The sequence below is a fragment of the Protopterus annectens genome, chromosome 8.part0, assembly GCF_019279795.1.
Source record: "Protopterus annectens isolate FY-2018-M chromosome 8.part0, PAN1.0, whole genome shotgun sequence".
Lineage (NCBI taxonomy): Eukaryota > Metazoa > Chordata > Ceratodontiformes > Protopteridae > Protopterus > Protopterus annectens.
Genome location: NC_056741.1, coordinates 909,889,407 through 909,901,504, shown reverse-complemented (window position 1 = coordinate 909,901,504; position 12,098 = coordinate 909,889,407). Strand labels below are relative to the sequence as shown.

The window sequence follows — 12,098 nt, the reverse complement described above, 5'->3', positions numbered from 1 at the left end:
GTATTACAAAGATTACAAGTGTTACATATTGCTATCCTAATCCTATCCCCGGAAGATGTGATCCCTGATAAGCAATAATAACTCAGACTATGAGGTTACTGCATTCACCTCCCATGACTCTAGTGCAGTGGACTGTTACAGTTTAGTGTCACTGTGTAGCCTCACTTGTATAAGTGATGATGATTGCACCTTTCCACCCTCTACCCTGGGTGAGTTTTATTAATGTCTCTTCCCACAACTAATCTTGTGTAGGTTTGTTGTTGTTTGCTAGTGTGGTCCCTTGTGCATCCTAACTGTTAGAGCATGTATCATATTAATCTGTATTATCTATGTCATGTCCTATAGTTGTAGACCAGAATGCATCTATTTGCCAGTGCTGCAATGTACTGCATCCATAGATGCCTCAGCTGTGGCACCACTCCTCCAATGTTTTCCCCTATACCCCCCTGCCCTGCTACTGCATCACCTAGGTTCATAGGTTAGTACTAGACTAACTGCCCTTGCGAGCCATTGCAAGCATAGCCAATTGTCCCTTGTGATACTCAAACCCTGCACCTTGTGTTTGTAAGGCAAACACCTTAACCATTAGGTCACCCTCCAGGGCATGTCTTGGTATAATGCTGTCTGATTGTACCATCTGTTTTCATAAGACCATGTTATGTACCATGGCACAAACTGCTAATATTTTGCTGCATATCTCTGGACTATTTTGTAGAGTCCCTCTAGAGGTTTCTAAACAGTGGGACCTACTTTTAAGATGTCCAAAGACTCTTTCTACAGTGTTGTTGCTGCTTTGGCCTGGGCTCTGCTGTATGGCATATATACCACTTTCTGTTGGTTATGAATGAGGATCATATCCATGACTCAGGGGAGTATCTAGCATCACCTGAAACACACATGACACAACATTATGTGTGGCTTGGTACCAGCATGCATGCTACTTGTATGTATTTCATACTCTGTCTGGTGTGTGTGTGTGTATATCTGTCTGTGCACATATCAGTCAGATAACTCTGTGTGAACTCCTTTCACAGGATCCATTGGAAGAGGTCAGACATGTGCTAAATATGTGAATCACATAACGTCCTTGGTTCAGCATGGACACTTTAAAAGTAATGTCTTGAGCATTGCAGACCATCTGGCAGTTCAGGGACTGATAGCTCTTCCTAGTTAAAAATGTCTGTCTGTCTGTCTGAACCAGGTACATCCTTAATAGCAACATGAGTGCAATGTGTGGTGCCCATGATGACATGCAAGCATACAGTTTCATAGAATGTATGTATGCTGTAGACTGTCTCCTCTGGTGTCCTTGGAAATTAGATCTGTTCCTTCACATGTTATAGCATGATACTGAGGACTTGGTTAAGTATTTATGAGGCACACTCCTGTGATATACCTAATGTGTCACCATAGGTATCTGGAAGCTTCCTGTAGCTATAATGGTCAATGCTGTATATACTTTTATGTTCACAAAAATGGGCACACCACCCATATCCCTTGAGTCCAGTCATGGTCTATATAGTTTGTCTGGGTCATGTAGTGTAGCCCTGCTGATTGTGAAGCACTCACTCATGTCAGCAGGTGATATGTGAATCATTGTCTCTATCATCTGTGTTTGCATGGGTAACTTTAGTGCACAACATTCCCAGTACTGAGTCCAACAGCAGCTAACAACACGTGTTGTTGAGCTACTGCTGCTGCTAAATCTAACATGGTTTCTGTTGTGTAGTCTGTAAATCACAGCATTCAAATTGGGAGGGTGCAGATGCCAGCACTGCCATTTTATATATCTCATAAGCAAGCCACCATTTTACTCTCTTCCATTTGAATATTCTATATTGCTCGTTTGTATGGGGGGGGGGGGTTCATTTACAAGTCATTATGCGCTCATTTGTACAAGCTGCATACCTTGGAAGTGGTGTCTTTTGCATTGTCTACTATTTTACTATGGGCATTGCACAACTCCTTAGTGAATTATACAATAGTCTTCAGCTCCTTCCTTTAACACATACTGCAAATGCTTTATTATTAAAACCTCTTACTGCAGTAACAAATTAGGTGTAAGCTCAATAGAGCTAGTATCAAAATCATGAACAATTGTCCTTTTCCAAGCAAACATATAGAAATGTTCTTAATATTTCTTAAATATCTTTTATAAAATTTTAACTTAAAATATTAATTATGATTATTATTCTAACTAATGAACACTGATATTCAATTATTTAATCTCCCCGGCATTATGCAGTGCTGTTTTTATTCTTCTCACTAATCAATACTTGAATTCAATGAGCTCAACTGCCTGACATCTAAACATCACTTCTGTAAGACATCATGTATGTCAAACAAAAGATGCAAGAAAGTGCCTTTGCATCATGCAAATATACTGCTCCCCCTGTTCAACATACTTCTCAACCAGTTAACACAAGAAATTTGGAGAAAGACAAAAATAATGCGGGGGGGGGTGGCAAAGGCCCAAATATAGGGGCAAATTTTAAATACTGCTTGTATAAATTTAGAAAGTGCTAGAATAAAAGGTCTTGTGTTCCCACACATTTTCTGAATGATATGAAGTCTAAAACTTAAATGTCTGTCATTATTTAGTGAATTATATTCTCATTCTCAGTTCTCATTGATTTCCAGAAAACCACAAGTTTTATGAAGAAGAGAGCAAAAACATGCAGAAAAAATCTGGACATTCTGCAAAAATCCAGACAGTTGAACTATACTGCTCACTAGTTTCAAATCTTATTAATCACCAATAGTAAACACAGTCAAATCAAATTATCTTATAGACAAAAAGCCTTCAAGAAATTCATAGCCCCTATCTGCCCAAATAAGACACTGCCTGATCTTAGAAATTTTGCCCTGGCAAGAAAGAGAAAATGGTTATAAGAGTAAGCAGAAAGGAAAAGTACATGCAAAGAAGCAACTTCTACAGTTGGAAATATTAAGAACTGAGAACGCTTCCAACAACAAAGCTAAAATACTCCTGCAAGCTCCAGTAAACATCATAGAAAAATAGTCAAATCAAATGATTGTTCAAGCTAGAGAGGTATCATATCACTGACAACCTCCTATATGCACGTCAAGAAAACCACTCGCCAAGACCAATAACCAAAATAAAACCTGGTGTGGTTTGCCTTTTTATTTTGGATATTAATCTCATATATGCATACCAAGACAATGCTCAGTCTTCGGATGCCCTTTTCTCTAATTTTGACTTGTCTGTTGCTCTTTATCAGTAGGAAATGCTATCTTCCCTGCTCACAGCTTCCTCTCATTGTTATCTCTTATTACATTGCTTATCTTTCTGTTTAGTGAGCTTTACTCTTCAAACATATTTTTATGCAGGACACAAGTGCTCAACAGCAGTTTAATTCTGCTCACTGGTTCTATCCCCCTCTATCTGCTAGATCCCTGAAAGGCTTGAATGCCAGAAGGACACGTCCCCTGCTGAAACCTAACTGGAAACATTCCTGCACTGTCCCTCAACTCTGAAAAGATCTGCCAAGTTTCTATTCCCCTCTGTCTGCTAGATCCCTGAAAGGCTTGAACACCAGAAGGACACCTCCCCTGCTGAAACCTAACTGGAAACTTTCCTGCACTGTCCCTCGACGGAAAGATCTGCCAAGGTCCTATTCCCCTCTATCTGCTAGATCCCTGAAAGGCTTGAACGCCAGAAGGACACCTCCCCTGCTGAAACCTAACTGGAAACTTTCCTGCACTGTCTCTCGACTCTGAAAAGATCTGCCAAGGTTAATATTATCTTATCCTGTCTGTATGTCCTATATTGATTAGCTATACAGGGTCTACAGCACTACCAGTAATCCCTCAAATCCCACAATCGACCCTAAAATACTAAACTGGGTTACTCCTATATCTAAGGATTACCTAGTGAACATATCTAAATTTCTAGGTATATTACTAGCATAACTTAATTCAGACACACAGAACAAAGCTCCTTTTTACTGTAGGCTCTGTAGCCCAGCTGTCTGTCTTAGATTTTAGCACTCTGAAACTGAGCCTAGTCATACTTACTAAGGAAAGACAGTTGAGCTCCTTGCATAAAACATATAAAACTATAAATTACATAGCATAAACCTGAAGCAGGGGTTTAAACTCTTGAGCTCTGTACAAAAATAGCAGACAATTGGCAGAAGAAAGCTTAATGTGAGAAAAGGCTGCAAAAAGTGATTACTAACAGTATACTATGTAAAGATTGTATACTGAAGGCAAAAACAAGGGTAAGAAAGTATTTAAAACAAACAAATAAAAAAAGACCTCATTTTACTTAATGTGTTGATAGTTTCCCACTGCTAGCTGGTTTCTTTGCATTAGCCCTGCTACACTCGCCCCACCCTGCCCCCAAATTCCTCCCGCCCCTAGATGTGCTAAATTTATAGCCACAACTACCACTCCCTTAATTATACAACCAATCAGCAATTGTTAGACCCACCCTAACCAAAACACCCTCCCTATTTTTCTACTCTGCCCTCATCTACTACCCTCCCACCCCCATTCTTGAACAGTTATAAGTTGCAAAACCTCTTCAATGCCTCTACAATCCTCAACCCCACTTTTCAATTCAAAGCCCTCCTACTACCTTTTACCCATGCTGATAATTACGTATTTTATCACAGCTTATGAACATCTCTCCCTTCCAGGCTCCCACTACCCCAGATCACAGACCAGTACTCATGCTCTTTCACATAACTTTAATCAGCCACTACTCCCACTCCCTTCCAACTCCCATATTACAATAACTTTAATCAGCCGCTACTCCCTCTCCCTTCCAACTCCCATATTACAATAACTTTAATCACCCACTACTCCCACTCCCTTCCAACTCCCATATTGCAATAACTTTAATCACCCACTACTCCCACTCCCTTCCAACTCCCATATTACAATAACTTTAATCAGCCACTACTCCCACTCCCTTCCAACTCCCATATTACAATAACTTTAATCAGCCACTACTCCCACTCCCTTCCAACTCCCATATTACAATAACTTTAATCAGCCACTACTCCCACTCCTTCCAACTCCCATATTACAATAACTTTAATCAGCCACTACTCCCACTCCTTCCAACTCCCATATTACAATAACTTTAATCAGCCACTACTCCCACTCCTTCCAACTCCCATATTACAATAACTTTAATCAGCCACTACTCCCACTCCCTTCCAACTCCCATATTACAATAACTTTAATCACCCACTACTCCCACTCCCTTCCAACTCCCATATTACAATAACTTTAATCAGCCACTACTCCCACTCCCTTCCAACTCCCATATTACAATAACTTTAATCAGCCACTACTCCCACTCCCTTCCAACTCCCATATTACAATAACTTTAATCAGCCACTACTCCCACTCCCTTCCAACTCCCATATTACAATAACTTTAATCACCCACTACTCCCACTCCCTTCCAACTCCCATATTACAATAACTTTAATCACCCACTACTCCCACTCCCTTCCAACTCCCATATTACAATAACTTTAATCACCCACTACTCCCACTCCCTTCCAACTCCCATATTACAATAACTTTAATCAGCCACTACTCCCACTCCCGTCCAACTCCCATATTACAATAACGCAACAGCTCATTCGAGTCAGTTATGTTAACCCTAGAACTAAACACTACTACAAACTATTATTCAAACTTCAAAAACTAATAATCTATTCTCAAATTAACCTCACAATGGATGGGGACATCCACCCCAACCCAGGACCAACCCCATCAGAAGCATCCAACCCAATATAAAATATCCCCTCTAGCCTGCAAAACTTAAACATCTCCTCTACCTCTCTCATCTGCCACCTAAACATCAGAAGCCTAAATAATAAAATCCACTACCTGCATGCCTTCTTAGCAGTACACTCCCCAGATATACTATGTCTTACAGAAACCTGGCTTAAGCCATCCACCACTGACAATGAAGTTACTCCTCCAGGTTACAATATAATACGACTGGACCGCACCTCAAAGAAGGGAGGCGGGGTAGCTGTCTTATATAGATCTTCAATTAATGTAACTATTTCCAACTCTCCACAAGTTCCTCAAGCTGATAAAGCTGAAATACTCTTTACAAAACTACAAATTAACCAGCATAAATCTATAAATATTGGCTGCATTTATATCCCACCTGGCAACAACACCAATATCCTTGAAGACATTCTACAGTGGCTGTGTCCATAAGCTACCCACAAGAAACTATTGTTTTAGGTGACTTTAATATAGACTGGAACACCTGCTCCTCAGACTTCCCTACTACCCACATAACTCTATATGGTTTCTCCCAAGTCATAACCTCCACCACCAGAACTAGTAAGCCCAATAACAAAGCATACTAGATGGGATTCTCATTAATAACCCTCCCCAAATGTATAAGGCAGGCACCCAACCTGAGGAAATAAGTGATCACCTCCTAACATATATACTCAGACAAAAAAATGATATCCCTCAAATACCTAGCTTCAGAACTATCAGGAACAATAAGAGCTTCAATCAAACCAAATTCCAATTAGAACTTCAAACGTGTAACTGGAATAGACTAAAACTACTCCCACTAGACAAGGCAGTATCACACTTTAACTCCACATTTCTTACAGTCCTAAACAATCATGCACCCACCCGGACCATCAGAACAAAGAAAAGAGTAGCACAGTGGCTGTCCAAAGAAACTAGACATAAAATCATGAATAGAAATAAAGCCTGGTCATCTTGGAAAACCAATAAAAACCCTAAGGATCAACTAGTATATAAACAGGTAAGAAATTATACTAAGAAGTCTATAATATTAGACAAAAAAACTATTACTGTAACCTGCAACATAAACATCAAAACTGGCCACAAAAATTTTGGTCCAGCTTAAACAATCTTCTCCATCTAGGTAATACTACTACCCCTACCCCTGCGTCTATTCTTCAAAAACCTCCAGAAAATATTGCCAACACCAACAACACCTTGTTTACTGAAACTATACAATCCCTTGCCAACCAACTAGGCCCCAACAACCTAGACCCTACTAACCCCATATCCAATACCCACCCATCCTTTAACTTTCAACCTGTACCAACAGCATTTATCCACTCCTTAATCAAGAAACTGAAACCCACCACCCTTTCAGCACACCTAGTCCCGGCTGAATATCTTCAAAAGGCTGCAAATGCAATAGCGTATCCCATCTCAATATTAATTAACAGAACCATCTCTGAAGCATATATCCCCTCCATATGGAAAATTTCCTATGTAATTCCTCTCCATAAAGGGGGTAACTCCACTGATCTATCAAATTACCGGCCCATCGCCATTCTGTCCTCTCTGGCTAAAATTATAGAAAAATGTATCCACAAGCAACTCCTTCATTACCTCAATTTGCACAATCTCCTAGCTCCCTCCCAGAATGGATTTAGTCCCCACCATAGTACCACCACAGCCCTTCTATCCTTCTCTCAGACAATAAATCAAATCCGTAATAATAATACACCCTCCTCTGCTGTCTTTCTTGACCTATCTAAGGCATTTGATATGGTAAACCACCAGCTACTCATTCAAACACTAAAACCTCTTGCCATAGACAGCCTAGCAATGCGCTGGTTTCAGTCCTACCTAAGTGTCAGACAACAAGCTGTGCTATGGAAGGACAGCCTTTCTTCCCTACTGCCAGTCACCCTTGGAGTTCCTCAAGGGTCTATACTAGGACCTCTCCTATGTTCCATCTTCATTAATGATCTTCATACAGTCATCCCCAAAGTAACCTGCATTCAATATGCAGATGACTCTACCCTAATCTGTTCTGTCACCTCCCCATTAGACCTGCAGACCTTAACCCAAAATACATTCAATGTAGTAGAAAACTGGCTCACTGACAAGTGTCTTCTATTGAATCCAAATAAAACAAAACTGCTACTCTTCACCCCCACCCGGAAAGCTACACTCACATCATTTACCATAACATCTAATAATGGCACAATAATTTCCCCAGAAAATAATACAAAACTATTAGGTGTAATTGTTGACAATAACCTTAAGTTTGATGCTCACATCGACAAACCCATTAAAAAAGTCAACAAAAAGCTAGGATCTCTATATAGAATTAAGGCATTTCTAACCCCAACTGCTAGGACAGTTATTGCCCGAACACATTTACTTTCAACCCTTCTTTATGGTTCCCAAGCTATACAAACCTGAGTAAATCTGACCTCAATAAACTCAATAGCTGCTACAACACCATAGCCAGATTTGCCACAGACTTAGCATATAGAACCCACCACTGTATTAACCTACGATCTCTAGGCTGGCTAGAGTTTCCCTCTCAAATCCAGTATAATCGATTAATAATAGCCCACAAAGTCCTCCATCAGCCCGAAAGCACACCCATACTCAAAAATATAATTACCCCTTACAGTAACCTAAAAACTCTCCGGTCTTCTGACAAAATACTGGCACAAACTGTTAAATCTAAAAACTCAGCAGGTAACTCATTGTTTTGCAACTCTGTTGGAACAATCTGGAATCGGCTCCCTGCCAAACTTACAGCAAACCAGACTATTAGCCAATTTAAAACATCTCTCAAAAAATTCCTAAAAAGTCACTGGCTGTGCCCCTGTACCAATCCTGACTAACCAGTTTACCACTCTCTTCACTACCTGGCTATCTGTAAAATAGTCAATGTTTCACTTAGTCTCATCCTCATATGTATTGTACTACTGAATGACCTTTTTCAGCCTTGTACAACTAAAAATGTCTAAGTTCAAACAAGAAAACTACAATGTTAAGTTTGGGTATGTATGTATTCCAAGTAAGCATATAATCCTATAATTCTGTACTGGTATCTATATGTGACTGTATAAAACTGCTACTGTTTAACTCTTATGTAACTCTCCACGTGTGGAGCTTTTCTCCCCGGGCATCCCCTGAAAATGGACCTGTGTACAGTCAGACTATCCCGGTTAACAAATGTAAAATAAAAAAATACATAAGTAAATAATATGTTTCATGTGAAAGAGATGATGGAAGATATTGCTGAAACACTAAAATTATTAGAAACTGACAGAAAACAGTTACCATTTAGAGAGAGAATAAATTAGACTTTATTAAAGGAACATCAGCATCCTTCATTGATGAATATGTGATTGACTGTCATCTTGTAAATGGGAACTCACTGACTCATGTTGCTTTTGCTGGATGGACAAATACTGCAGCCTCTGAGATAACTGAATTTAAAGCTAAGGAAGTTTTGCCACACCCCAAGGATAAGCAACCTGGGATTTAGTTTGTAAAGAATTATAGTTGTTTGAGAGGTGCAAGCCTCCTTGTGCATGGGAGAATCATTTTTTTCTTTTAATTTTCATTTATTAAAGCTTTATTTTTTATGGTTGGTATGGATACCTTTATGGAGACAGCGAGTCTGATAATAAATACATTGCTGAGTCATATAATGTGTCAAGTTTTTGGTATCTCTGCAGGTGGCCAAAATCAAGCTCCTTGAGTGTTAAGTGCAGTATACGCATGGAAGAGAATGCCAGTCAATGTTTTCCATAGGAAATCGCTGTCCGTGCAATATCTAAGTGTACTGGTAGTGATTCCTTTGTTTTGAGAGAGCTCTCTCTTCTTTGAGTTTCTGCAACCTTAGAGTTGGTATATATATAACTTCAGGAGTGTGGGGTCTTGCAATTGGAGATTTCAGTCTTTCAGTATTTCATAGTTATATAGGATAGGAGTTTACTAGGCTAGCGGCCCTAGAGCCTTTACAAGCCTAGCGATGTTAATCCCAAGTATCCTCATTTGTTCTTTTTGGGTAGTTCTCAGAACAAATTTATTAACAGAGTGGGTCTGTGATCATGTATGTGCTTTCAGGGTTTTGGTTCCTCAGCAGATTGTAAATTGAGGCTTCACAGGGGAACCCAAATTGATTCGCTACAACTGAACAAAATATCTGCATTTTATACTTCAATTTTAGTATATCTCATTTTATCGTTTATTAGAAAGTTAACAGCTTTTTTTTTTTAAATATGATCTTTCTGGCACTAGACCAAGATTTACTTTGCTATAAAACTCTTTTTATGGAACTTGTTACCCTGGAACAGATTTCATACATAAACTGTTTTAAGAAACTTTGTCCAAATAATGCCAATTCAGTCTAGTTGGTCTTTAAGAAAACTTAAAAAGGTAAAGGCCAATCAAATGTGTCTAGTAGCTAAAACATGAAAGATGTGTGTGCCTAAAGAATATCCCAGTGCTTTTTTCCTGACATATACTAAGTAGTTACAACTACCATATTCTTCTTCCACCATCAGATGAAATATCATATTTAATTGATGTGTAGAGTGTCCAGAGTTGGAAGCTTACTGATTGATGGAGTCTTTGAAACACGGTGAGTTGCTCTAGATTGCCAGTGCTTGTATATAAACATTTGGAGTTCCTATGCTATGTTAATAGGACAGTAAAACTATGCCTGTAGGCCATTACATAAAAACTGTCTTTCTGTCCATCTGAAAATCCAAAGAATCCCCAAACCCATATGGATGATGTATGAAGAGGAAAACCTACTGTCCATTAGGAAGGATCTGAACATTGCTGATTTTAGGATCTTGGATTAGTTGATGTATATTATATCTAAAGAACAACTGAGAGAAAGGTGCATGCTACTGTAAGAATGCACCTCAGTGAAAGTGCTCAATAGTCAAATAACACAAAGTGTGCTTCTTGTTATATAATGCTGTCGGCTAGCAGTAATGGTTGTCCTGTCATCTGAGAAAAGCACAACGTACACAGCAAAATTTGTGAAAACCCATACTAAGGTTATACTAGAAATACTCCCCTAAACTGGGGGCTTGAATCTGTCGGCAGCTATTTCCACAATGCCCATTCAAATGTTCATAGTAAGGGATCAGATTTAACACTTTCCTTAACAGCTTGTCTAAAATTACCCCATATTTTTTATTTTTATCTCCTGTGTGGCAATTTAGCTGCTTTATGAAGTTGTTCATACTACAACATATTTATGCATGCATGGCAATTTATTTCCGAGCCCTTGTTGGCTTAAGTTACATGCATATTTTTCTTATTATTTATTTATTTATGTTTTAAGATAAATTACTATAGCTGAGATCTAGAGATCAAAAGAGAACATGATATGACAAAACCCTGAAAACTACAAAGAATTCACTCCTAAATAGTCTGTAAGACAACGCAGAAGTATTTTGTAATCCAATTCTCTAACCTAATCTGTTCTTTTAGTTTATTTGTTTTTGTTGTCTCTCTAATGTGGCCAAGTGTTTACTCAGTTAAGAACAAAAATCTGCATTACGTTGCATAACTGGTCTTTTCTTTATACCTGTCTAAAATAATTAGGGTTTGTGATCTTGCAGTGTCTAGTGGAATCAAATGTCTCCCCAAGAGACACAGAACCTTCCTCTTGCAGTTCAGCTATATTACAGTCAAAGCTGTGATCCTTACTTTCAGTCTTGCCCATCTTTCTTAACACTTTTATATACTTTTGTTCTTTAAAATTGATATGTGTTTTGAACTAATATTCTATCGGGTGGTACTGCAGCAGTTTTGCATGCATTGAAATTCAAGTATTTGTTTAAACACAGCATGTTTAATAAACTATAGAGATTCTTGTGGTATGACTGAATGATCTTATAGGACAATGCATTTTGTTTTGTAGATGTTAACATGCTTAGCTTAGCTATATATGGTTATACACATTTATGTAGCAATAAATATCACCAAATAATAAACTGTGTAATACATTTACAGCATCCAACTTGTGGTATCATTCTTTTGTTATCTGCCCACCAGTTCAGTCATTTTTTCCATGCATTCAGTTAGACACCCACATTAAACATCTGCTGTCAGATTTTAGTCCTGCAATATAAACAAGTGTAATGATGTTGAATTATTTTACTAGGTTCAAGTTCACAGAGTGAGGTGAAAACTCATAGTGGCAGAAACTTGCTCAAAGATTAAACCAGTTTTATGACACAACATAGCCCTCTAATGAATCTGAATAAATTTCAACAGAATGAAGGACAAATATTCAGGGACAACCAAGGACACATTAAAATATTT

At 38.6% G+C, this 12,098-nt stretch overlaps 1 protein-coding gene across 1 annotated transcript in view; it reads right to left on the bottom strand.

Annotated features, from left to right (window-relative positions):
* The window catches only part of LOC122809148 (carcinoembryonic antigen-related cell adhesion molecule 21-like), a 618,106-nt gene that overhangs the window by 164,199 nt on the left and 441,809 nt on the right, over positions 1–12,098 (bottom strand). The gene's annotated exons all lie outside the window — the stretch shown is intronic.